Consider the following 26115-nt stretch of genomic DNA (forward strand, 5'->3'; position numbering starts at 1 on the left):
TTGGTGCGTGTTGTTCTTTGTTTGTTTGCTCTGGGATGTTTGAGTCCATTACTGTATTTTCTTCTTCTTCTGATTGCACATTATTTTGTTCCAGTATTTGTTGTACTTCTTGTTTGATGTTTTCTAATTCTGACTGGGGTATCCTGTTATTTTTTATTATTACACGGATCTGATCAGCTAGTCGTTGTTCTGTTAAAAATTTTAATTCTGGGTATCTGGTAATAAATGTTGTGTGTACTTGTGATCTGTATCCAGTTGTGTTGGTTCCTAGGTTTGTTGCTTGGTAATAACAGAACATGAGGTGTCGATTAACTTCATCTGACCATCTCTTTGTTTTCCTTCTAGGGTGGTTGCAGGAAGCATATCCTGCAAAACACCTCTATTTGGATTTAAATCATTTTCCAGTTGGCTAGCAGTGTCGTTACCATTGTGGGCGGGCATAGGGTTCAAGCGTCGTCCCCGACCATGACGGCGCTTGTCCGAGGCTTCTTTAGTTCTGTCCTGAACCAAGTAATCACACTAAAAGGGGGGTTAGCCCTATTAGTGGTTTGTTCTTTTCGTCGCCTTTTACGACTGGCAGAACATACCGGAGGCCTATTCTTTTCCCGGGCCTCCACGGGGGTTATTATTATTATTATTATTATTATTATTATTATTATTAGTAGTAGTAGTAGTAAATTATAATTTACCCTACTAATCTAGCCTCCACTGTACTCTCTCCTCCTCACCCTGACAGCCATGCCATCTCTCTTCCACCACCCTTGTTGCCTCTCTTACCCCTTCACTGCCACCTCACCATGTCACTGACCCCTCCCCACTCCCACCCCCCACCCCATGCTGTCACCCTGTCTCTGTTTCCTGCCTCTCCACTGTCATCCCTCCCACTCCACAGTCACCAGCCAGTCTCTCTGATCCCTTCCCCTCCACCACCACCCCATCTCTCTTGCCTCCATGCCAGCCATTGACCAAGCACTCTGTCAGCCTGCCTATGTGGCTGCTCCATGTCTCTGTCCTCTGCCATCACTCCCTCTCTCAGGCACCACCCCCCCCATCCCACATAATCGCATCCAATTTGTCAACCACTCCTCCCATGCTCTGTGCCCTGTCTCACTTGCCCCCTCTCCTCCCCCCTCCCCCCAGAACTTTCTTTCCCACTCCCACCCAATCCTACCCCACATCCTTTTTCTTGCTTGTCTTTCTCTCTGCCTCACTTTTTCATGTATTTTTGTTTTGTCCCAGCTGAAGACATAATTTTTTGTTTCTGTACTTTGTGTTGTGATTCGGGAAGAATACTAGATGATCTTATAATCATATGTACTTCTCTTTATAGGTGTATGAGGCACGAAGTGGACTGTACAATGAGGTTTTGCCCACAAGAAATGTCCAACCGGCAACAGACACTGATTACAGACATAATGGTGTGTACTACAAAAAACTGCAAAATAGATTTCCATATCATGATGATAGGTCAGAAATTTTTCTCACTGAAGAAAAACGGAGAAGATTTTTGGATGAGGTAAGGCCTGAAGGATGTGTAAGATATGTAATGGATTAGTAACTTTCATTTCATGCACTGCCTAATATGCACTGAAACAAGTGTTGCAAGTACTATATGGCCAACTGACATTTCTGTGTGGTTAAAAGCACAAAAAATGTTCATTGAAAACAAATGCAGCACTGATGTGAATGGAAAGCAAAATGTCAGTTTTTTCTTTTGTCAAGTATATCCAGAAGAGCAATTTTAAAATTGTCTTAAAATTGTGCAGCATAGCTTGCATATAAAGACATTTTCTTGAAAAATAACCACACCAAGGCATAAAAAGTTTTTGTTTTATTACTCTGCAACTAGTTTCTACCTAATGGCCATCTGGCAGAACTGGTCCTGCAATCACATTATCAGCTGCATACAGCTGTCTGCAACCAGCTGTCGGCCAACTATATACAGCCGTCTGTGGGTAGCTTCAGTGGAAACTCGCACTTCAAATGAAAACAGTTTTCTGAGAGATTCTGACATGAGTTTCTATCTAAGCCACACACAAGAATTTTTATGAAGTGGCAACAGCTGTTCACAGGATTGTTTCTGCCAGAAGATGACCATTACGTGAATGACTTTTAGCAGCTTGGTGTGGTTATTTTACAAGAAACTGTACTAATTTTACTTGAATTACCCTACGTTTTCCTCATAATGGCCAATATAGTCAAAGAGTTTTTGATGAAAACGATATTTTTCCTCTTAGGTTGTTATACGTATTAAGACCTTTACTTACTTACACAATTTGATTTGGCTTCATAAACCATTTTGGAGTGTTCGCTTGGAACAATATCCCGTAGACATGAAAATGGCAGCAAACTTGCACAATGTGCGACTGTTTATGATGGATTGCATATTACAGTAGGAATGTTACAATCAGCCAGTGCGTTTAAGGTGGGAAATAACTGTGCATAAATATTAAGTTGTCATCAATGATAATTGACAAATACACTTGTAGGAACTTTCAAAACAAGACACTAAACAAAAATTCTTTGAACTAATTCATTAGCCTAATATTTGTAAATAAATTTTAGTGATAACTGTTGGTTACATACTGTGATGTTCATCCCAGTGCATGCCCCATGGGCATGTATAGCAGTTGTTACTGCACAGTGTTTTTAGAGTTCATCATAGATATTTTGCACAGAAATTCACCTTACAACATTAATTCATTTTATGCTTGCCAATGCAAGAGCAGTGCTATGAAATGCATTTTCACTGAAAAAATTATTACTAAGGAGACAAAAACAAAATGTGGTAAGTAATTAACACAATGAAAGTTTGTCAAGTTGTTCTAATTAAAGGTATTGCAGCACACTGGATTTAACACAAACCAGATTGTGACACGAAGTCCAAGTCGGAAGTGATATGCGAAGTGGGCCCGTAGAATAAAAGGTGGAATTGATCAATGAAGTTCAGGTTAACAGTACAAAATTTATGTATTTATTGAGAAGCTTAGTAAGCATCAAAAAACTATAAATTTGATTTGTTCTGAACAATAAGTTACATTCATTAAACTGATTTAAATTAAATAGTTTGCTTGCTGAGTTAAATGTTACTCCAGAAGCAATAAAAAGAAAAAGTATTGATGAAACAATATTTATTTAAAAAGAAAGATGATGAGACTTACCAAACAAAAGCGCTGGCAGGTCGATAGACACACAAACAACCACAAATATACACACAAAATTCAAGCTTTCGCAACAAACTGTTGCCTCATCAGGAAAGAGGGAAGGAGAGGGAAAGACGAAAGGATGTGGGTTTTAAGGGAGAGGGTAAGGAGTCATTCCAATCCCGGGAGCGGAAAGACTTACCTTAGGGGGAAAAAAGGACAGGTATACACTCGCACACACACACATATCCATCCACACATACAGGCTTGTGCCTGTATGTGTGGATGGATATGTGTGTGTGTGTGCGAGTGTATACCTGTCCTTTTTTCCCCCTAAGGTAAGTCTTTCCGCTCCCGGGATTGGAATGACTCCTTACCCTCTCCCTTAAAACCCACATCCTTTCGTCTTTCCCTCTCCTTCCCTCTTTCCTGATGAGGCAACAGTTTGTTGCGAAAGCTTGAATTTTGTGTGTATATTTGTGGTTGTTTGTGTGTCTATCGACCTGCCAGCGCTTTTGTTTGGTAAGTCTCATCATCTTTCTTTTTAGATATATTTTTTCCACGTGGAATGTTTCCCTCTGTTATAAACAATATTTATTTTAATTTAGCACTGTGTTCAGTGTTATACAGCACAGAACGACAAGCCATTGCAAGCAAGTTCAGAACTACAATGTGTCAAAAAGAATCAAGATTTTATTGTATACAATTAAAACCAAATAAGAATATAAATACAATTAAAACAATTAAGAATGAAGCCACCCTTTTGCAGAAGCCTGGTTCTTTGTAACATAAAACTTGATGGTTGAACCTCTGTGTGCCGGCACATATAAGGCACAAAATATACCTCGAAAACTGACTTGAAACAGCTCGGTATTAGGAACAGAAAACAACTGTGCCTTCTATTAGTAACAGGAGCTACAGGTTAGTGCAGCCAACCAGTAAAAGTTCACTAATCATAACATACAAAATCTAGCAAGCCAGCTGTCCATTGACAACATTCTCGTCCAATGTCAGTATAATTATACAGCAAACTTTAAGCACTGTGGATCACCAGTTCAATATCATATGTTATTAACACAGCACTGATGCATTGTATATAGGTAGTTGATGGATAATATAACTGCAGTTATCTAGCAGATTACAGTACCTCTTCATAAATGAATGTTACTTGCCATGATCTATTATGCACACATTGTGGCCACAACATCGCTTTGTGTGTCACATATTGATATGAACAAACACATTAGACACACACGCACAATGCATACCATTGGCCACTCCAGTCAGAGAGCAACAGAAATGTGTTGAATGGGAGCAACAGTCCAGAGAGCAGGGGAAGGGGGGGGGGGGGGAGCGAGGGAGAGGGATAATAGGGTGCAGGTGGGCAGAAGAGGAATCGGTGCTGCCTGGTGGACTGTGCAAGTGGCAGGAGAGAGCTGACAGTCGCCTGTCAGCCCTGTCTTACCACCTGCATGATCCACCAGGCAACGCTGATTCCTCTTCCCCAAACCTGTACCCTGCTATCCCTCCCCCTTCCCCACCCTGCTCTGGATTGATGCTGCCATTCAGTGCATTTCTGTTGTAGGTGTGTGTGTGTGTGTGTGTGTGTGTGTGTGTGTGTGTGTGTGTTTTTCTCTCTTTCCTGAAGAAGGCTTTGACAAAAACCTTTATATATAACACTCTTTTCATCATGCCTGTCTTCAACTCAATGTGTCATCTTTACGGTGAGTAGCAGTTTGTCCTTTTCATTATACTGTTGATATTCCAACTTAGACTTTCCCTTGTTTGAGGTATATGCAACATAGATCACTATCAGCAAATCCGTAAACCACAGATTGCAGCACCTCAAGACTGTTCAGTTCTGTGCAGGCCCACAATAACTCCATGCTTGCAGATGGCGACATACCAACAAGCCCACTATCAACTTATGACTTGGTTGCAGAGGTACCATGTCTGTTTTCATGGCCCAGTTCACTGCTCACAGTGCACAGCCAGATAAGCACTTCCAAACCAGAAAGACAAACTGCACTCACTAGTGGCAAAGTACAGGAATTGATGCCAACCTAGAAGGCTAAGTCAAAATAGTGCCACACTTGGAACATTCCGCCCTTAATCCAGCTACATGTCTGGGAGCCCTGAGAACTGGGGGTTAATGTGAACCCTGATTTCCTTCTCCTTAATTAGATCACTTAGCAAAATAGTGATGGAATAAGTAACCTTTCAGTCTCCAAGGGACCCTTAAATCTGCACAACTTCTTGGTCATCCATCCAGAAGGGATGCTAACACCCTGAAAATTCCTAACAAAGACCTTGCCAACAGGTCGGTAAGTGTTTGACTTCTGTTCCCTATTAAAATGTGAGGCTCCCCTCTTATGAGTCTCCTGAATTTTCTTTTAACCAAACTTTCTTTTTCAAGCAAGAGGTCATCAATAGACCATAAATTGCACGCCATCATTAACCACAGGAGCAAGTGATCCCATACTCTGTGGTTATCGATGTGGCAGGTTACTGGGTCCAACCCAAGGTTTCCATTAATGCACTCCATGTAAAACGGATTAGGATAATGAGATATTGTTGCATGATGCACTCCCATATTGCTGGAAGCTGTGTGCAGTAAATGAAGTCACATTATCAGTTAATACAGACTGTGGAGGCTCAGAGGTACTGAAAATCGTCTGTAATTTTTTTATTGCTACATGAGCTGCTGTTAGCATAGGACAATAATTGGACAAGTCCCATAAATGCATCAACACAAACCAAAATAATCCTGTTTCCTGCATTCGACTTATGCAATGGGTCCACAAAACTGATATACATTCGCTGAAAAGGCCTGTCCACTGACTTGGTCACCAAATATCCTATCCTCCTCTTCTGGTCTGCATTATTGACAGCAAATCCATCACAAATAACTACTCTTTTACAAATGAGTAGCCCAGATGTAAAACCCGCTAAATGCATTTTTTGTCGATTTTGAGTTGGGCATACTACCCAGCTGTGTTGACTCTAATTGTTATGACAGAACCTCAACAAATTCATGGTATAATCTGTACTCTCCACTACACAGTGGTGTACTCTGACCAATTTAATGGACATTTCTGCAAAACTGAAACCAGTAGCTATCTGGCAACGAAGTAAGAATCCAGTGTATAGCAGAACTAAAGAAAATTTGTGTTAAATGCGGCACATGTTGAAGGAGCAGCAAGGAGTGTGCGCAATCCTGTGTAGTTGCGCTATATACTACACTTGCCCTGTTTCCAGATTGCTCCCAGTTTCAATTTTGCAGGAATTGTCCATTGGTGAGGATTATAAGCAACCACTGTGGGAGGTGGGGTGCTGGCAGTAAGAAATGAAATTTTCTACCAATCGTATGGTATAACAATGCCTTATTATATATGCTACCTGGTTTTTAACTTAGCTCGTCATGCTTACTACCCCTTTAATTTTATCTCTGTGCAGAGAGTCATGTCTACTTCTCAAGACCTGTAATGGTGTCATCATGGCACTGTCTCCCCTCCCCCCTCCCTCCCTCCCACTCCACCCCTATGTCTCCATCGCTGTTTACTGCTTCTGCATGCTTAAGCATGGGACTTTGTTTCAGATATAAACCTAATTTCTCCCCAGAGATGCCTGATTGCAAACATCCCTTCGGAAAATTAAGATGTAATGAACTTACCATGAAAGACATAACAAATTAGCAAACGTTTTACCAGAAAAGAATCTGTGAATGGCAGAACAGCTACATAGCTCAACATGTTTCTACCACGTTCCCTAAAGGAAGATTCAGCGGGATGACAAAAAAGAGGGGTGAGGAGATTGAGAATGTTTCTGTTTGCAAGGGACTTTTCAGCTTTTCAAGTTAAGAAATGTAGGGTTACTGGGTTGTGCCACAAAATTGTAGACCAAGATGCAGTATTGAGATAAGAGGAGATGATAGAAGAACCAAGTTGTATGAAGAAAAGAATTAGTAAAAAATCACATTAAAAAGTTTATCCCCTTAGAATGTCACTATTCTCAAGGAACAAACACCCAAAGAAAGTATTTAAGTAGCAAGCTGAGCATAGTGAAATTGTGGATCATGTATTGAAGAGAACCGTGAAAATGTTGTCAAGTACTATTACTACAAGAGTACTACCTGTTAGACATGCTCCTTGCTGGAAAATCATATTGAAGATGAAAAATGAAGTACCAAAAAGCAGAGCCTGCAAACCCAGTCCAAATCCACAAAATGAAACCTGTCGTGTTCTGCATAATGCTGAAAGAAAATAACGAGGGTTACTTAACTCTCAGCTGTGACTGTCAAAAGAATCTAGTACTACCAGAAGTGCCAGACCAAGTGGTCTATTATTCCCATCAAATGTACCTTTAAATGTTTACAGTCTGCAACCAAAACAGACATTGTTTTCGTATACTTAGTTGGAACATGAATAAGCCAAAAGATCAAACCAAACAGCATCAATGATTCATCACAGACTAACTCACCTAAACTTCGAAAGTGTGAAAAAACTTTTTATTTTCTGATGGTCGTGGGGGTCAGAATAAAAACATAAAATAATCAGCACACTACATCGATGGTTTCTTCTTGAAGCTTCTGAGAGTCTAGGTGATTTGTCTACTTCATAGAGAGACCTTTTACAGTTTGAAGCTGGAGAGGGAAGAGCATCCTGAAGAAAGGGAAAAGTCTCAGCAATGCAAACAGTCCAGCACCAATCACAGCAGGTGTAGAACTTCCAAAAGATGTAGAACTTCCAAAAGTCAAACTTGGAGATCTCAAAAAGCTTTTGGAGCACAGCTTTGGTGAAAATTAGGCAGCCAACGACAAACTCAAATTCTACACTGAGGTGTTTGGCGAGCAGGAAGGCATTCACAGTCACTCCTGCCACTGCCAGTCCTCAGAATGAGGAAGAAGCTGGAAACAATTTTGAGTTGATGAAAAGTGTTAAGGTTGATGTTACTTAAAAGCAATTTTCAGCCAATTTCATTTTCTAGAATTTATTGTTTCTGTTTTAACTAAGATGCAACTTTCTGCCAATTTTTTCATTTTCTAAAATTTTGTCATCGTCTTACTAAGATGCGATTTGGAGCTTATTTTATTTTCTACAATATGTTGTGATATCGAAATCACGATGGTGTATATTCTTAAAAAAATACCACAGAAGATTCATGGAAATACTGGAATAGCGACAGAATCAGCCTATCACCACCATGCACAAACCACAATCTACCACCAGCTAATTGTCTCCTGGATTATTCTCATCGCACTAAAACATACAACTCGTACCATCTGTGACCATATTCTCTGAGCCCCTAATGTAATAGATCTCAAGTTTAAAGGACAAAATGCTCATTGCTCACCTGGTAATGTGCTCAGTTTTTCTTGGTCTGACTAACAGCCAGCTGAGCATATGATTGATAGTTTCCAGGATGAACTCAGTATTAGAGAGAATATCAAAATGTCTCCATGACAAATAACACGGCTACAGCCTCCAATTCGTAGAAAACTGTACCGTCCGTCTAGTTTATTTAAACCCCTTGAAACACAGATATGGCCTTCTTATCCCTTATTGCTCTTGCAACAAAACCAACCCTATCCCTAGAGCCAACACACCCGTCTGTAGAAAGCATTCTGTGTTGAAGTTCGGTAATGCTAATATCAGGGCTGACTTCAGTGCTTACTGCCAAAAATGAGGCTTCCTGGAAGGACCCCCAAAGAAATTACATCCTTTCAGTGTAACTTGTTAAATGGACCTGCATTCTCCATGAAACCAGTAATGAACTACCTTAAAAAAAATCCTTCACCTAGCAACTTATTAGAGGAATTTTAAAATACAAATTTAATAATTTACTGCTTGACACAGTGATGTTGGTTAAATATCTTGGTGTAACATCACAAAATGATATTAAATGGAACGAGCATGAAAGGACTATAGTAGGGAAAGTGAGTGGTTGACTTCAGTTTATTGGTAGAATTTTAGGAAAGTGTGGTTCGTATGTCAAGGAAACTGCATATAGAACACAAGTGCAACCTATTCTTGATCACTGCTAGAGTGTTTGAGATGCCCACCAGGTTGGATTGAAAGAAGACACTGAAGCAATTCAGAGGCAGGCTACTAGATGTGTTACTGGTAGGTTTGATCAACTTGCAAGTATTATGGAGATGTTTTGTGAATTCAGGTCGGTCTCACTGGAGGTAAGAGACTTTCTCTTCATGGAATGCTATTGAGAAATTCAGAGAACAACCATTTGAAGCTGATTACAGAATGATTCTACTGCCGCCAATGTATGTTTTGCATAAGGACCTCAAAGATAAGAGAAATTAAAGTTCATATGGAGGTGTATAGGCAGTCATTTTTCCCTTGCTCTATTTGTGACTGGAACAGGAAAGGAAGTGACTGGAAGTAATATAAGGTGCAGTATACCATGAACCGTACGATGGCTTGTGGAATATGTATGTGGATTAACTGTAAATCCCGCTGTTTTTTAATCATTCAAAAAACCTTCTGCAAATGCTGCATATGTGACTGGGCCAAGCTACTATGTACCACCAAATCCTCGAGATAATGCTGAGAATACCTCAATTTGATGTCGGAAAACATGGTGCCTCTGAGCTGCGAGAGGATAGCAGCACTTGTTGCCAACGCAAAATGGACATGGTTAAATTCAAGGAAGTTCTAGTCTGTCACGAAGGCCATAACTGGCTTTGAATCTTCATATAAAGACATCTGATTATAAGCTTGATTAAGATCTAAGGTGGCGAATACCTGCACTCCCTTAAACCACCAGAAAAATGAATACAAATCTGACAACTGCACTGGTCTCAGTACTACCTTTTTTATTTAGTTCACGGTAGTCCACTACGGAGCAGTGCTTGCCATTTTATTTTTTTTCCAAGAATATTTTAGTAGCATATGGAGATTTAAATGGTGCGGTTAAATCTTAATTTCCACATGTTGTCTTAATACTTTCATTCTCAGTGGTGACAGTCTTTAGGATGGAATCTTGATCAGAACCTGATCACTTAATGCAGTATGATATTCTAATACTCTGGTGAACTCAGAGCATCTGACTTTCCGGACTACCTGCTTCCGTACTGGGTTTATCATATGCCTCTGTAATCATCCACCCCCCCCCCCCCCCCAACACACACACACACACACACACACACACACACACACACACACAAAACCCCACCCATGCCGGAAATACTGAATTGGCACCTGCAGCTTAAACTTAAATTGTTGCACCATCCTCTTATGACGCAGACCCATATTAGCAATAAAATCCGCCGCCATAGTACACATGCTAACCTTCCAAGCAAGCTCCTCTTATCTACTACCAACCTCTTCCAATTGCAGTTTTCTTGAAGCTCCAAGAATGATTTATACTCAACTGCTGAGATCATACTGCCTAAATCAAGCAATGTTCAGACTGTTCCATTACTCATAGCCACACATACAAAGTATGAATGTGGACTTCCCTTATCCTTTATGGCCACAATTCCAACACATTATCTGAGATGAATGCCATTGTGAATTACCAGTTCCTTGGCATGCTTCTCTATAAAAGTTTTGTTCTCCTGTATAACTCTTTACACTCCCAAGCTCTTCCTGTCACAGCTTAGTTATACCAGTGCAAATCCAGAAATTCCATTGTGTGTATTTGCTGTACTACCCCATCTAATTGCACAAATGTCTTAGGGATCTGGAGTCCAGACACAGACCCCTGTGGTTGTCAGGATTAAACCAAGTAGGGTGTGGTGAGAAGGATCCGATCACATTAGAGAGGGTGAAGAAAACATTATTCACAACAAAACATTCAATAATCAGAAGTATGGGATTGTCTTCCCCAGGTGGTGGCAACCTCTGCTGTGTTGCGAAAGGCTCATGTGGCAGCCATTACGTCACAGCTCAGTTGATGGCCCCAAGGTGCCAACTGACGCAGCTCTCACTGGCCAGCAGTGGACAGCAGCCTCCATGGGCCAATCTTTGAAGTGCTTTCATTGAGGTTGTGCACCCAAGAAACTTACCCTCCAGCTCAGCCTGAGGAAGTCTTCATCATGTAGAGTCTGACCTGCAGCCTCCAGTTTGGAGACAGAGGCCTGCAGCATCAATTTTAGCTGCAGGAATGGGATGATCTTGTGGTCAGTTCTCGCAGAGGCTTCAGACTTAGTAACTTAGTCTTTTAGGCAGTGGCTGAATAGTTGTTGATGTGTTATAACTGGGCTTTCTTGTGGCACTCTGCTCTGTCACCAGTATCACAATATCTGTCTGTTGCCATGATGCCATTGTGCCTAACTTGTGGACTCGGGTGCCAAGCTGGTCCCACATGTTGCAGTCACTTCTGTGTTTGCCTTGGCCTGCACAACATTGCCTCCTAGCTGACAGTTTGCTGATCAGTGACTCGGACGACTTGTCTTCTGGTGTAACCAGTGAAGAACATTGACAAATTTTTAGTGATTGTGTTACAGTCTCACCACCCACATTTCACAGTAACATTTATACATTGCTCAACATAATTATCCTTCCATACAAATAAAACTGAATCTCATGATTTCTTGGACTGACACCTAATTCATAAGCATTATAGTCTGTGTTCAACTCCTTGAGTTAAGCACCTTGATCCTTATCAAAGCTATTCCTTATTTGATGATACAAATTTCATATAATTAGAAGTTTATGTAACTGTATATACATAAACTCTTACTATTCCCTCAGTTTATTTATAAACCAGTCAACTTGTATTTGATGTAAATGTGACTGATATGCTTACTTTTACTCTTGTGAGATTATCTATTGCGATATTTCAGTATGTGTCAGAGCATTTACTCTGCCATAATTCTTCCTTTCTGGATTGCTACTGGGTTATCGAGTGAGTGTGGGATGTCCCAGTTTAGGGTCTTATTCAGGAAGGTTAAGTTTTGAATAGGCAGCACTTCTAGTGGCTTCTCGGGCCAGTACAACATAAGCTGTGTCCGCTTGAGTGTGGTTATACCAGTGACTGTAACTGGTAGACAAAATGTCGTTTCTGCTATGTCACAAACTATACCATTTATTGGTATTCCGTTGTTTCGTAACTCTGTACTAGCCATTAAACCCAGTGTATGTCCACTCTGGAATTTTGGACGTGGTATTAACGCTTCCCTTTGACGTTCACTTGCTTCAGCTTGCCCCGTAATTTGCATTTTCATATACCAGTCTATATTATCCTGTAATATTTCTATCGCTGACACAAATTCCATATAATTAAAAGTTCGTCTATCAGTTTATACACAACCTTTTACTATTCCCTATCTTTATTTCCAAAACAATCAGTGAGTGTTTGGTGCACAGTTTTTGTTGGCATCTGTATAATATAATACTTTCCCTCTGACTTTCCCAATAAATCTTCCAATGACACAAAAGCGAGGCTCTCCCTTTGTTCCAAACTTCCTTAGTTTGTACCTGTACCCATTTCCCTGCTATTTCTCACCTGACTGGTTAAGGATGTACCAAAAAGCTCTGATAATGTCACTTTCATGGCTGCTATTGGAAATTGAATTAATACATGTAATCTGGCATCATCAGTTCTCATTTCCACTGTGGACACATGATAGAATAGTGCCAAGTTCCTTTCAGTTAGTTGTGTTCTGTTACTCTGGGCTTACCATCAACGGGGCGGTATCCACCGATGCCGATGCAATCGCCGAGCATTTCGCACAGCACTATGTTCGGGCCTCTGCGTCGGGGACTTACCCGCCCGCGTTTCGCGCGCTCAAACGCCGGGAGGAAGGCAAACGGCTTTCTTTCGCTTCTCGCCACCCTGAGACGTATAACGCCCCATTTAGTTTGTGGGAACTCCAGAGCGCCCTGGCACAGTGCCCCGATACAGCCTCTGGGCCAGATGGCGTCCACAATCAGATGCTCAAACACCTGTCCCCGGACTGTCAGCGATGTGTTCTTGCCATCTTCAACCGCATATGGGGTGATGGTGTCTTTCCGTCGCAGTGGCGAGAAAGTACCATCATTCCGGTGCTGAAGCCTGGTAAGGACCCGCTTACTGTGGATAGCTATCGGCCCATCAGCTTGACAAATACTCTGTGCAAGCTACTGGAACGCATGGTGAGTCGACGGCTGTGTTGGCTGCTCGAGTCTCGGGGTCTTCTGGCTCAGTGCCAGAGCGGCTTCCGTCAGGGCCGTTCCACCGCCGATACTTTGGTCTTCCTTGAGTCTGCAATCCGCACTGCTTTTTCCAGGCGCCAACACCTCGTCTCCGTCTTTTTCGACCTCTCCAGAGCATATGACACAACGTGGCGGCACCATATTCTCGCCACGTTGCACGGGTGGGGTCTCCGGGGCTCTCTCCCCATTTTTATTCAGAATTTTTTATCTGTTCGGACATTCCGCGTTTTAATTGGCACATCCCATAGTTCACTTCATATCCAGGAGAACGGCGTTCCACAGGGCTCTGTATTGAGCGTGCCCCTTTTCCTTGTGGCCATTAATGGCCTTGCAGCAGCAGTAGGGTCGTCTGTCTCACCCACGTTATATGCTGACGATTTCTGCATCTTTTTCAGCTCCTCCACCATTGGTGTTGCAGAACGTCGGTTGCAGGGAGCCATTCACAAGGCGCAGGCGTGGGCTTTAGCCCATGGGTTTCAGTTTTCTCCTGCGAAGACTTGTGTTATGCACTTTTGTCGGCGTCGAACTGTCCATCCCCACCCTGAGCTCTATCTTCAGGATGCTATGCTCAGGGTCGTTGACACCTACCGTTTTTTGGGATTGCTGTTCGACACCCGGCTTACTTGGCTTCCTCATATTCGTGAGCTCAAGCGTCAGTGCTGGCAGCATCTGAATGCCCTCCGCTGCCTCAGCAACACAACTTGGGGTGCAGACCGTACCACGCTGCTGCAGCTCTACAAAGCCCTTGTGCTGTCCCGACTGGATTATGGGAGTGTGGCGTATGGCTCAGCGTCGCCCTCAGCGTTGCAACTGCTGGACCCCGTTCACCACTGTGGGGTTCGACAGGCGACAGGAGCATTCCGCACCAGTCCTGTTAATAGCCTACTTGCTGAGGCGGGGATTCCTCCGCTCCACATTCGGCGTCAACAACTCTTAGCCAACTATGCTGCCCACGTCCGTTGTTCTCCCCGTCACCCTAACTACCGTCTCCTTTTCGCCGATGCGGCAGTCCATATCCCACGTCGGCGGCCGCGATCAGGCCTCGCAATTGGGATCCGTGTTCGGTCACTCCTTCGTGAACTCGAGTCTTTGCCCCTTCCGTCTGCTTTTCAGGTCCACCCACATACACCACCTTGGTGTATTCATCGGCCGCAGCTTCGGCTGGAGCTCTCACAATGGCAAAAGGATTCAGTTCCTCCTGCAGTCTTGCGCCGCCAATTTCTTGCTCTCCTCGACGCATCCCGTGACTCTGAGATAATCTATACAGATGGCTCGATGGTTGATGGCCGTGTGGGGTACGCTTACGCTCATGCGGACTATGTAGACCAGCGCTCCTTGCCGGACGGCTGCAGTGTTTACACCGCAGAGCTAACAGCCATTTTTCGTGCCCTTGAGCGTATTCGTACCAGCACTAGTGAGTCTTTTGTCATTTGCAGTGACTCGCTCAGTAGTCTGCAGGCTCTTGACCAGTGCTACCCACGCCATCCCATTGTTGTTGCCATCCAGGAGTCCGTTCATGCTCTTGGACAGCGTGGACGTTCGGTGGTGTTCATATGGACCCCGGGACACGTTGGGATAGCGGGCAACGAACACGCCGACACGTTAGCTAAAGAAGCCACCCGCAAACTGCCGTTGGCGATCGGCCTCCCGGCAACTGATCTCCGATCGGTGTTACGCCGTCGGGTCCTTCGGATGTGGGCAGACGAATGGCGCACTCTGTCTGCCCCCAACAAGCTGCGGCAGGTAAAGGGGACAACGACTGTGTGGGGTTCCTCCATGCGGGCCTCTCGCAGGGATTCTGTTATTCTGTGTAGGCTCCGCATTGGCCACTCTTGGCTGACGCATGGTCATCTGTTGCGTCGAGAGGACCCCCCTCATTGTCGCTGTGGTGCGAATATGACGGTGGCCCATATATTATTGGACTGTCCTCTTTTAACCGCCCTCAGGCGAACTTTTAACCTCTTGGGTGATTTATCGTGTCTTTTAGCTGACGATGTCTCTATGGCAGATCGTGTTTTAGGTTTTCTTCGAGCAAGTGGGTTTTATCGGTCCCTCTAATTTTATTGCATCACCCTCTTTTGTGCTGTATCTTTTACTTTGTTGTGTGTTGTAATTCGACTCCACCCTAATCTTTTAGGCTGGAGGGTTTAACGTGTTGCAGAGTGGCTGGCTCATCCTATTATTTTCGTGATCAGTCAGCAACAGTCCTCTGCTGTGCAGTTTTAATCCCTTCTGCCTTTCTTCTCTGTGTTGTTTTTGTTGCTGTGCTCCGTTTTCCATGTTTCTTTAATCTTGACCTTGGCGATTTTCTTCCCCTGGAATTTTTATCTTGTTTCGAATGACTAATGGATGGTTTCCCTGTGCTCTGTGTGTTTATGAAACAAGGGACCGATGACCTCTGCAGTTTGGTCCCTTTAATCCTCAAACCAACCAACCAACCTTACTCTGGGGTAAATTCCTTTTGCCCTTCGCGTTGTCTAGTTAAGAATTGCTGGGGTGATAACTGTGTAGAACTTACTTGCCCATGCATGGTGTGGTGCATTGCCTCTTGTAACATAGTTACTTCCACCCTTGTGTCATTCAGACTGTCTGTTAGTGCTTGGAGCAACCTTACCACAGTTAATTCTTCTGTCCATCGTGTTCAGTCAGTTTTGTGCTGCTTCTAAGTATCTATTCAAAACCCATACAGTATCTCATGTACTTTGCATTAGTTCAGCAGTTAATTCTCATACTATCCCTTAATATGTGATATGAACAAAGAAAGAAAAGTAAACAGACACCTAAAACATACTATGAATATAATGACAACAAAAATACACCCCAATAATTTAAATAAAAACAAATGCAGTAAAATATAATCTAATGGTAATCTGAAACCCTATCTATCGACACGGTCAAAGTGCATAAGGCATGTCAGATGTACTTTATTCACAAGGTACTTTATTCACAAGTAGTCTGTCCTCCTTCGTGATCCTATATTTCATATTCTATACTGCAGACAGTGATTATGCTTGTGGCAAGGCAGACACAGCTCCTTTAAATGGCTTAATTCACCCAACATGGTAACTAATCAAAGTTTTTGTTGGTGTCTGTATCATAAATTGGTAGGTAGCGTCATTTCTACTACTCAGTCAGGTCTGTGGTATTGTGTCGTGAGTTTCTGTGTTATACCATTAGGTATGTGTGGGTTTGTCACCAACACCCACTGGCCAGCCCTACATTGTAGCAACTTCCCCATGTGTTGTCCTATCTGCTCCTGGTGTCCTGAAGCCTTTGTGTTTGTCTGTTTCACTTGTTGTCAAACTTTTTGTGAATTTTGTCACCAATTCAGCATTAGTTCCAATTTTTTTGTTTCATTACTTCGAAACATGAAGACATATTTCTCCCATACTGTTGTGTGGGAGTAAAATGTATAATAAACACATAATATAATGTGAGTAGCAAAAGACTGGTAGCCATGTGAATTTTAAAATAGTATGCAGTAGTCACATAACTTAGGTACATATTCCAGTTGTGATCACTATTAATGTACTAGCTCAACAACTTCAAAATCATGCCATGAACTGGTTATATTCTTCTATTGGCTTGAAGGTGAAAATGGCTAATCTGCGACTTGCAAATGCGGAGCAGTCGACACAATTTCTAATCAATTACTGTATCTGAAACACCTAATGTGAGCCACCAGTCATTCACCATTCCTTGGGCAACTGTACCCACTTGTTGGTCAGGGGTTGCAGTCATCACAATATATCGTAAGAAATGGTCTAGTATGGTCAATATGTAGATATTTCCTGCTGTGTCTTATTAAAAAGGGCTAAAATATGAAAATGGCTGAGACACATGTGGTAGCCTTTTGTTACACAGTTACTTACATATTACTTGACATCTTTATTCCTGGCAATCCACCAAACTTTCCTGGCAACTCATTTATCAGCTGCTTTTTGCCCAACATGGCCTTCCGTGACATAAAGATGGTCATGTGCTTGTTTCAAACTTCATTCCAAAACACTGCAGGTATACCAGTCTTAGTGCAAACTTTATTGTTCGCACAATAAACCATCATGCATGACAAACTGCAGTTGCGAATTGAATATCTGACAGTCTGTGTCAGCTGCCTGATACTTTCGCTACTCAGCAATTGTTCTACCCAGTGTTTACAGGACTGCAATATTCCTACTCGAACAATCTGCATTCGTGTTCCTCTTTCCCAGCTTGTGCACTACTTCATAATTAAATTTACTAAATCATAGGCATGTTCTCTATCATCCATACTCTGGTTAAGCACACATCCTACTGCTGTATTTATTGCATTGGAAGACAGAATGAATTCTGTTTTGAAGATTGGAAATATCAAAACTAGACCTGATGTCAAATCTGCTATCAACGTCTTCAATGCTGTTTGACATTCAGTAGACAATTCAAATTTTTCTCCTTTCCATAACAAACAATTCAAAGGTTCGGCAATTTCAGCAAAGTTTTTCACAAATTTACAATAATAATTACACAGACCCAAATAAGATTGCAATTGTTTAACTGTTTGCTGATATTAATCGTGTATCTCTTCTCACTTTTCCTGACTAATTCCTTGCCCAAGATAATTTACTTCTGTTGCTGCAAAATGACATTTATCAATGGCGAGCTTTACTCGTGCTGTCCTTAGTCTTTTGAACACTTTCTCCAGCCATTGCACATGCTGTTCAATGTCCTTTGAAAAGATGATGGTGTCATCCAGATACACTACACAGTGCATGGGCTCCAATTTTCTAAGTACCCTATCCGATAATCCTTGAAAAGTGGTGGTCACACTCTTGAGTCTGAATGGCATTTGATGCTACTAAAAATGACCCCTGCAGATGGTAAAAGGTGTCTTCGGCTGGTCATCTGGTTATACCTCCAGTTGATGATACTGGTGCTTTAAATCCATGCTGGAGAAATATTAACATTGACCCAACTTCTCAAGAGTATCCGTTATGTTTGGTGTGAGATATGCGTCAGCGATTGTTCATACACCAAGGAATGTAAAATGTGTATTTCCTAGTGCCATCTGGTGACTTCTTGGGACCAAATGGACAACATCCAAATTAGCAGTCAACAGATCCTTCAGCAGAATCACTTCATCCATCCAAAACTTTTGACACTGACTGGGACTATAAAATCTCCATTCATGTCACTGACATGTACTGTATTTATGCATACAGAAAAGGGTGACTTACCCAATTCCTCATTGGTTTCCAATGCCTCTACACCGCAGCAAGTCTGTACCTATCAACTTCCCTGCACCTTGCGGTACTGTATTGTGCGAATTGGTCTTTAGTGCTTGTGTCCGTAGCTATGACTGGTGAACCTTGGTGGCATCATGACACTTGGAGTTGTTGTCTCTAGAGGAACCAATGTGCGTCTCCTCCCACCCCCTAATCCCCCGCTCTGTGTGCTGTGGAAGGTCATTTGTTGTATAACATTTAACAGAGAATTTGTCACTCTCTGCACACAACCTATACCTTAGAGACCTCGGTCTCTTTCTGCCCAAGAGATCCAGACTTTCAACTGACACGAGACCCTGTGTTTATGTTCCTTCCTGTCCACTTTGCCTAAGGGTAAATCCATACCAAGTGGTCCAAGAAAAAAATAATTGGTTGCTTGCCCATATCAGAAAAAAATTATATTTGCTGGGTGAATTCTGCAATGTTTAGTAGTCACAAAAATATTTTTAAAAAAAATTATTGTTTATTATTTTGAAATGGTGGCCATATTTGTTACAGGTCGCATCTGTTTTTTCGTATTTGCAAGCATATACATTTTTTACAATTATTCAGTAGTGGATTTCCTAAGCCTTTCAGATAAAATGCATTTAGTTCAACACACTCTGGGCTACAAATTAACATGATTATCACTTAGCTGAATGTATTCTTTAATAAATTTTAAATAGTTCATAGTTATCAGCCACAAATTAAAAAAACACAATTTTTGAACAGTAGTTTTACAAAGAAAGATTAATTTCTCAGCTTTAATGTATTTTCTGTTATTACACTGTATAGTATAGGTACTTTTTATAGCGTATCAATGGTGAACAGCTTGCACTTAAGAAATTGATTTTTTTTTTAATTTTTCCATTTTGTGGCCTGCAATATCTTTGTTGAGGGACCAAATAAAAATCTGAAAATTTCACAGTTAATAGACCTTTATGATATCACACTTCAGTATAAATTTCAACATTTAGATTCAATTGAAAGTTATGGTAAAAAATTACAAACAAAATCAAAAATATGTTTTTTAACATCTGCGATATCTAGGCTTATATTAGTAACAGTACACAATTTAATCATATCTATGATTAGTTACTTTTTAAAAATTGAAAATAAGCCTGCTAATTACATTATATAGTTCTCTTGTTATTCGTTTTTAGTACATCACTCATTGAACATTTGAGGAATTTGTTCACTCATTTTGGGTGTTAGATTATAAGTTTGCCCAGTCACATTTGTAAATGCCATGGGAGACAGCTTCCTTAGTACATTTTTAAGTGGCTTCCAAACTTGAGCCTCCTCATTTTTTTTTAAATATGTCCTTGGTCCTGGAGGGTGTTAAAATACAAAATTTACATCTTGGTTTTGAAAGTCAATATTATCATCTTTGCCAATCCACCACTGTTTATTGTAAACACAAGCCACTATGTCTTTATTTTGAAGAAGCAGTTGTACAGATTTTCCATACCGATGAAGTTAACTATCAGGCGAAGTTGATGTGATCTTACACTTCAGTAAGTTGTGTGAATGGGGTACGAAAGAATGAAAAGATCGAGTGCCTTTAATCTTCTGACAAGTGTTGTACCTTTCCTTCAAGACACTGTCATAGACTTCTCGTATTTCCTCACATTGTACAAAAACGTAGGTAATTCCTTTGATATGTTTTTTACAGAATTCAAACATTTCTTGAGGTGTTATATGATTGTCATCGGTCCACTGTAGACTTACTTTTGTGACAGCTCGCTTTGTTGTACCCCCAACACCATCAGAAGCATTCTTCCCATGGCATCAAGTGAAAAAGTGCCATTGTACATCAAACCCAAAATCTTCTTTATGAAAGGACGTGTAAATATATATATTTTTTGTATATATTGACTTGCTGCCCCATCCAAAAATTAAATCAGTTTAATTAATTATTTAATATAGTTTGTTAATTTTGGTTGAAAAATGTGCACTGCTGTAGTATTGTGTTCAAGGTAGTCACTTACGACACAAAAGCTGTGGCTCATTAGTTTATTTTCATCTTTATAGTAGAATACAAATGGATGAACTGTGACCTGTTGATTTACCCGGTGGTGCCCTTGTACTTCATCTTGAACAACAAAGGAATAGTTTTCTGAAAAGTAAGCAAGAACTAAGCGTTCATCAGCTGCCAAGGTTTGCTTTTTGTCTTTCAAACATTTACTTTGAGCTTTTGCAATAAAATGATGCAATTTCAGATTTTCAGGTTTGCCCAAATACTTCAAAAAACTCTTCTCGCGATTTTATGACTGTCAGCATTTCAGTTCTGTCTTGTGTCACCCATTGTTCGTATTTTATATTGTCAGGCATCAAATTGTCTTCTTTGGATTCGTCACACATGTCAAGTAAGGCTTGTTTGCCTGGACAATCTTCACATTTTCCCTTGATCATACAATTGTAACCGTCAATATTGCATACCATAACTTCGAAAAGGTCTTTATAGTCAACTCTAAGATTGTCCCCATCTATCATTGACTGTACAGTCTGATACAAACCAACATAAACATTATGGGTGCCAGATGTGCCTGCAACAATACACCATCTTGGTCTCAACTCGCAAAACTTTGATCTTCCAATTTTAATGTCAGGATTTTCTTTTTTAAATTCAGTGACTAGTTCATTTAAGTTACACAGTATTAACCTTTTTTGTGTTTGAATCTTAGAACCATTTTCTTTCACAGAAACACAGTCTCTTTTGCCAGACACCAGTGGCTGTTATTGTCATCGTCATAATACTTAACAACTTTATTGATTATGTTTTCATCTACCAAATTAGATGCACGTTTCTTTTGTAATGCTGGTAAAATTCCCTGTTCTTTTACTAATTGCCTTGTTAACTTAACAAGATGTTCTGACACATTAAATTCATCACTAACTTTTCCTCGACTCCAAGAATTCGGCAGTAAACTGATAATCTTAATTTTATCCTCTTGTTTGAAGTACTGCTTTTAGTTTTTAGTTTTTCTATCAAATTGTGGTATTCGGTTGGTGCAGTTTTAGAACTTCCATCCGTTTTAGTACAAATTGTATTTTTAACTGAAACTTCCAAATTCTTTTTGAATGTAGCTGCCACTTTCTCAGTTTCTGTATTCCAGGCACTTGGTCTTTTATCTTGACTTAGTTTTCTAATTTTACTAGCAGGTGATATACCCAGGATTTCACAAGCTGTATCTACTATTTTAATGGTTGCTGACAAGTCACAAAATTCTGCATTTTCTTGTGAATTACAAATATCTTAGAATAACATGTTGGACACAATGATTTTCCTGGTATGAGATTGACAAAAGGGCTTTTATTTTTAGAATAATGATCAAATGTTATTTCTCATAGACCTTTTGTTATAGGTTTCTTATGTTTCTGTGAAGGGTCCATGCAAGACTGACCAAAAAGATGATGAAATTTTTTAAGTATTTCATTTCATGGTACTTACATGTTGATTTGACCTCTGGTCCGACTCGTAAGTAAAAAAAATCTTCGATTACAGTAATGTCTTTAGGATACACTCCATACACACTTTCATGGAATGCTTCATTAATAAAACACCAATAGAACACTGGGACACCATTTTTCAACTGCATGCTTCAAAAATTTGTAGCTAAATAAGTGTGAGTAGACACTTGTTGCTGTAAGGGCGAAGACAACAATCAGACTTGTATAGGCTTGCGGACTCAATAGTTAGCCTCCTGAAACAAGTACCACAGCGTTTTTTTGACAAATTAGCTAGTGTAATGTGGTGTGTTACATTATGCAAGTGGTATACTTTATTTGATTAGCCTAGCAGAATTCGCAGATGTTAAAAAATGTATTTTTGACTCGTGTTTGTAGTCTTTTTTTCCATAACTTTCAATTGAATCTCAAAGTTGAAATTTATGCTGAAGTTTGATATCATAAAGGTCTATTAACTGTGAAATTTTCAGATTTTTATTTGGTCCTCCAACAAAGATATTGCAGGCCACAAAATGGAAAAATTAAAAAATAAAATCCATTTTTAAAAATAGTGTATTTTTTAAGTGTAAGTTGCTGACCATTGATACTCTATAAAAAGTAACTATACTATACAGTCTAGTAGCATAAAAAATATTAAAGCTGAGAAATTGATCTTTCTTTGTAAAAGTACTTTCAAAAATTGAGTTTTTTTAATTTGTGGCTGATAACTTTGAACTATTACAAATTTTTTAAATAATACATTCAGCTAAGTGATAATGATGTTAATTTGTCACCCAGAGTGTGTTGAACTAAATGCATTTTATCTGAAAGGCTTAGGAAAATCCACTACTGAATAATTGTAAAAAATGTAGATGCTTGCAAATATGAAAAAACGCATGCAGCCTGGAACAAATATGGCCGCCATTTCAAAATAATAAACAATAATTTAAAAAAATATATATATTTGTAACTACTAAGCATTGGGGAATTCACCCAGAAAATATAAAATTTTTCTGAGATGGTCAAGCAACTGGTGCTGGTCTGCTTGGTATGGATTGATCCCTAACAAGTAGCATTTTATCTCTGCATACATTTTTGCATTCTCATGTTCTGTTGGAATGCTGTCCAATGGATGAGCCACCCCGTCACCATTTAATGAGTGATTATTCGGACATACCCTGTCCTGCAGTTTCTTTTGGCAATCACGTGCATTGTGGCACACCTACACCTCTCCACCTTCATAACATTCTGGTTCATGACACTGCAGCCTGATGTGGTCCGAACGCCCACACCTGTGACACTTTGTGTCAAAGGAGGAAACACCCCAGTCACTCTGCCTCAGTGTAGCAATGTTGATTTCCTCTATTTGCATGGCAACTGTAATGGCAGCAAATAAATCACTTTGGTTGTCAATTCTGACTCTCCTTGACATAGTAGTAGAAATTTGCCTTACAAATACATGAAAACCCCTTTTTTTTTTGCCTCATGGAGGATGACTCTGTAGACCACAACATTGTGTGTTAACTTGTCTGTTAGCACATTCTGTTTCCTAATTCAGTCTCTTGGCATGTAACATATGTTTTTGAATTGCCAACTAACCACAATTTAGCCATATTCAAGGCCATTTCCTCCAAACATTATTCCAATTTGGTGGCAGATTTCACATCAGCAATAAATTTAGATATGTCTTCAGTTTCTTTTCCTGAAAATGGCTTTATAAGGTTAGCTGCCACAGGATGAATGGAAGGAATGGGTACCATCAACAGTTTTGGTCTTCTCCAAATCAGATCATATTTGTCCACCAGCAGCTTCGCATTTCTCTGCCCTTTTACACAATGCCTTGTTGTCCTGCTTTTGTAGGGCTGTAGTCTTTGGAATCATTTATAGGTGCTGCCTTTGTGTCTTGCATTTGTACAACCTCCATCTGCTGTTATACAAGAAAAATACAGAAACAGTACACCTAATAAATAAATAAATAAATATGAACAAACTGCAGTTACTCTTTGTGCCATATTATGCCCTAACAGGACTCTGAGCACTGCTGTGCCTCATGACCAAAGCACCTACATGTACTACACATAATTGACACAGCTTGACACATGGCAAGTCATACCCAGATAAATTTTTCTAATAATGACATCTCACTGGCCCCAGAAAACATACCTAGTATTTCCATAATATAAAGACAAATCTGCAATTAGTACTACAAAAAAACCAGTCCAAAGTTGCAAATTTCACATTCACTCGTTGACGAGTTTTGGGCTCGGACCCATTTTCAAATCATCGTAACAGTATAAAATGGTATTCCCGAAAATGCAAAAACCATTTTGAAAATGTGCAAACAGTTACATTGCATGCAGTTATTTGTATATGTAGCTGGTCATCAAGTGAATAAAAAATGCAATATACAGCTTTGGACTGGTTTTTTTGTTATATTAATTAACAGAAGTTGCCAACAGGCTTGCCACAATGGTAGCATCAGTTCCCATCAGATCACCGAAGTTAAGTGCTGTCAGGCTGGGCTAGCACTTGGATGGGTGACCATCTGGTCTGCCAAGCACTTTTGGCAATCAGGGTGCACTCAGCTGTTGTGAGGCAAACTGAGGAGCTTCTTGATTGAGAAGTAGCGGCTCCGGTCTCGTAAAGTGACATAAAGCTGAAAGAGCGGTGTGCGGACCACATGCCCCTCCATATCCATATCCAGTGACGCCTGTGGGCTGAGGATGACATGGCGGCCAGCCGGTACCATTGGGCCATGCAAGGCCTGTTCAGACAGAGTTGCATTAACAGAAGTTGCTGACCCACAGCTATTCCAGCATGCTGGAAGTTAGCAAATCTGCAGATTCTTGTGACCTAACAGTTGACATTTTTAATGTACTGTGGAGGTCCTTATGATTCAACATGCTCGCTACCAAAGACACAAGGAGGAGGAGGCCAACAACTACCAGTTACTCACCACAAGGCATCATTGCAAACTGCAGTCTGTAGCCATTGACCTCACAGCAAAGCTGTGGTGACGGATGTCAGCTGCTGCTGTTGTGGAACTGTGGGCGTGGTACCAAGCATAGACATCTCTGCTGCTGGCAGCCACTCGATGATTCCAGATACAGTGGAGTTGGCCACTTTTGATGCCAGATATAGGGGTCCAGACCCAGACTCCTGTGGTTGTTAGGATTGAACCGAGCAGGGTGCAGTGTGAAGGCTCTGTTAATGCTTGAGAGCATTAAGAAACTATTATTCCCAACAAAACCTTTATTAATCAGAAGTACAGGATTGTCTTCCCTAGGTGCAGGCAATTCCGTTGGGCCAGAGGAGTGCGAACCCAACCAGTAGAGGTGAGCATGTGTCGCCTGCAGATCTTTTGTGTTGTGTAAGGCTCATGTTGCAGCCTGTACATCATGGCTCAGTTGGTGGTACGTAGGTGCCAGCAGACATGGCTGGACAGCAATAAACAGCAGCCTCTGTACACCACTCTCTGAAGCGTTCTCATTGAGGATATGCATCCAGGAGACTCACCCTCTGTACCAGCCTGAAATATTCATCATTTAGAGTCTGACTTGCAGTCTCCAGTTAGGAGACAGACTGAGGCTGGCAGCATTGGTGTTGGCTGCTGGAATGGGGTGAGCAGCAGCAGTGACTCCCCCTCAGATTGATGTATGCCATACAGCTTCCTGGCCCTGCTGATCGAGCCTCCAGTAGGCCAGCAGATTGATGACGATCTCTGTACCCCATCAGTGAAGAGTCGGTATTTGGAGCTGCAGTTTGCAATGGCTGAGTCTCTCCAGCAACACTTGCAACTTCACAGATGACTGTAGACAATTAGGCATGCAGAAGGTTGACTGTGATAGCCTCCCCAGTACCAGAGGACTGCTGTGCTTGAGAGTTAGATTAAGAAAGGTGTAGTACTTATGCTGGAACATTCTAAGCACTCTGCTGCAGTGAGGGTAATAGTGACATCATGTGTACTAGTTTTCTCATGTGGTCAGTTCTTGCGGAGACTTCAGACTTCGTAACTTCGTCTTTCAGGCACTACTGAATCAGTGGCTGAATCGTTACTGTTGTTATAACTGGGCTTTCTTGTGGCACTCTGCTCTGTCACGCATTACCTCCTACCTAGCAGTTTGTCGA

At 41.0% G+C, this 26115-nt stretch overlaps 1 protein-coding gene across 1 annotated transcript in view; it reads left to right on the forward strand.

Annotated features, from left to right (window-relative positions):
• The window catches only part of LOC126260271 (eukaryotic translation initiation factor 5B-like), a 561696-nt gene that overhangs the window by 97716 nt on the left and 437865 nt on the right, over positions 1 to 26115 (forward strand). Inside the window, exon 3 of the mRNA XM_049957597.1 lies at positions 1331 to 1516. The gene's annotated coding sequence lies outside the window, so the exon portion shown is untranslated. The remainder of the gene's footprint in view (positions 1 to 1330; positions 1517 to 26115) is intronic.

Source organism: Schistocerca nitens, chromosome 5, assembly GCF_023898315.1.
Source record: "Schistocerca nitens isolate TAMUIC-IGC-003100 chromosome 5, iqSchNite1.1, whole genome shotgun sequence".
In the NCBI taxonomy this organism is placed as follows: Eukaryota; Metazoa; Arthropoda; class Insecta; order Orthoptera; family Acrididae; genus Schistocerca; species Schistocerca nitens.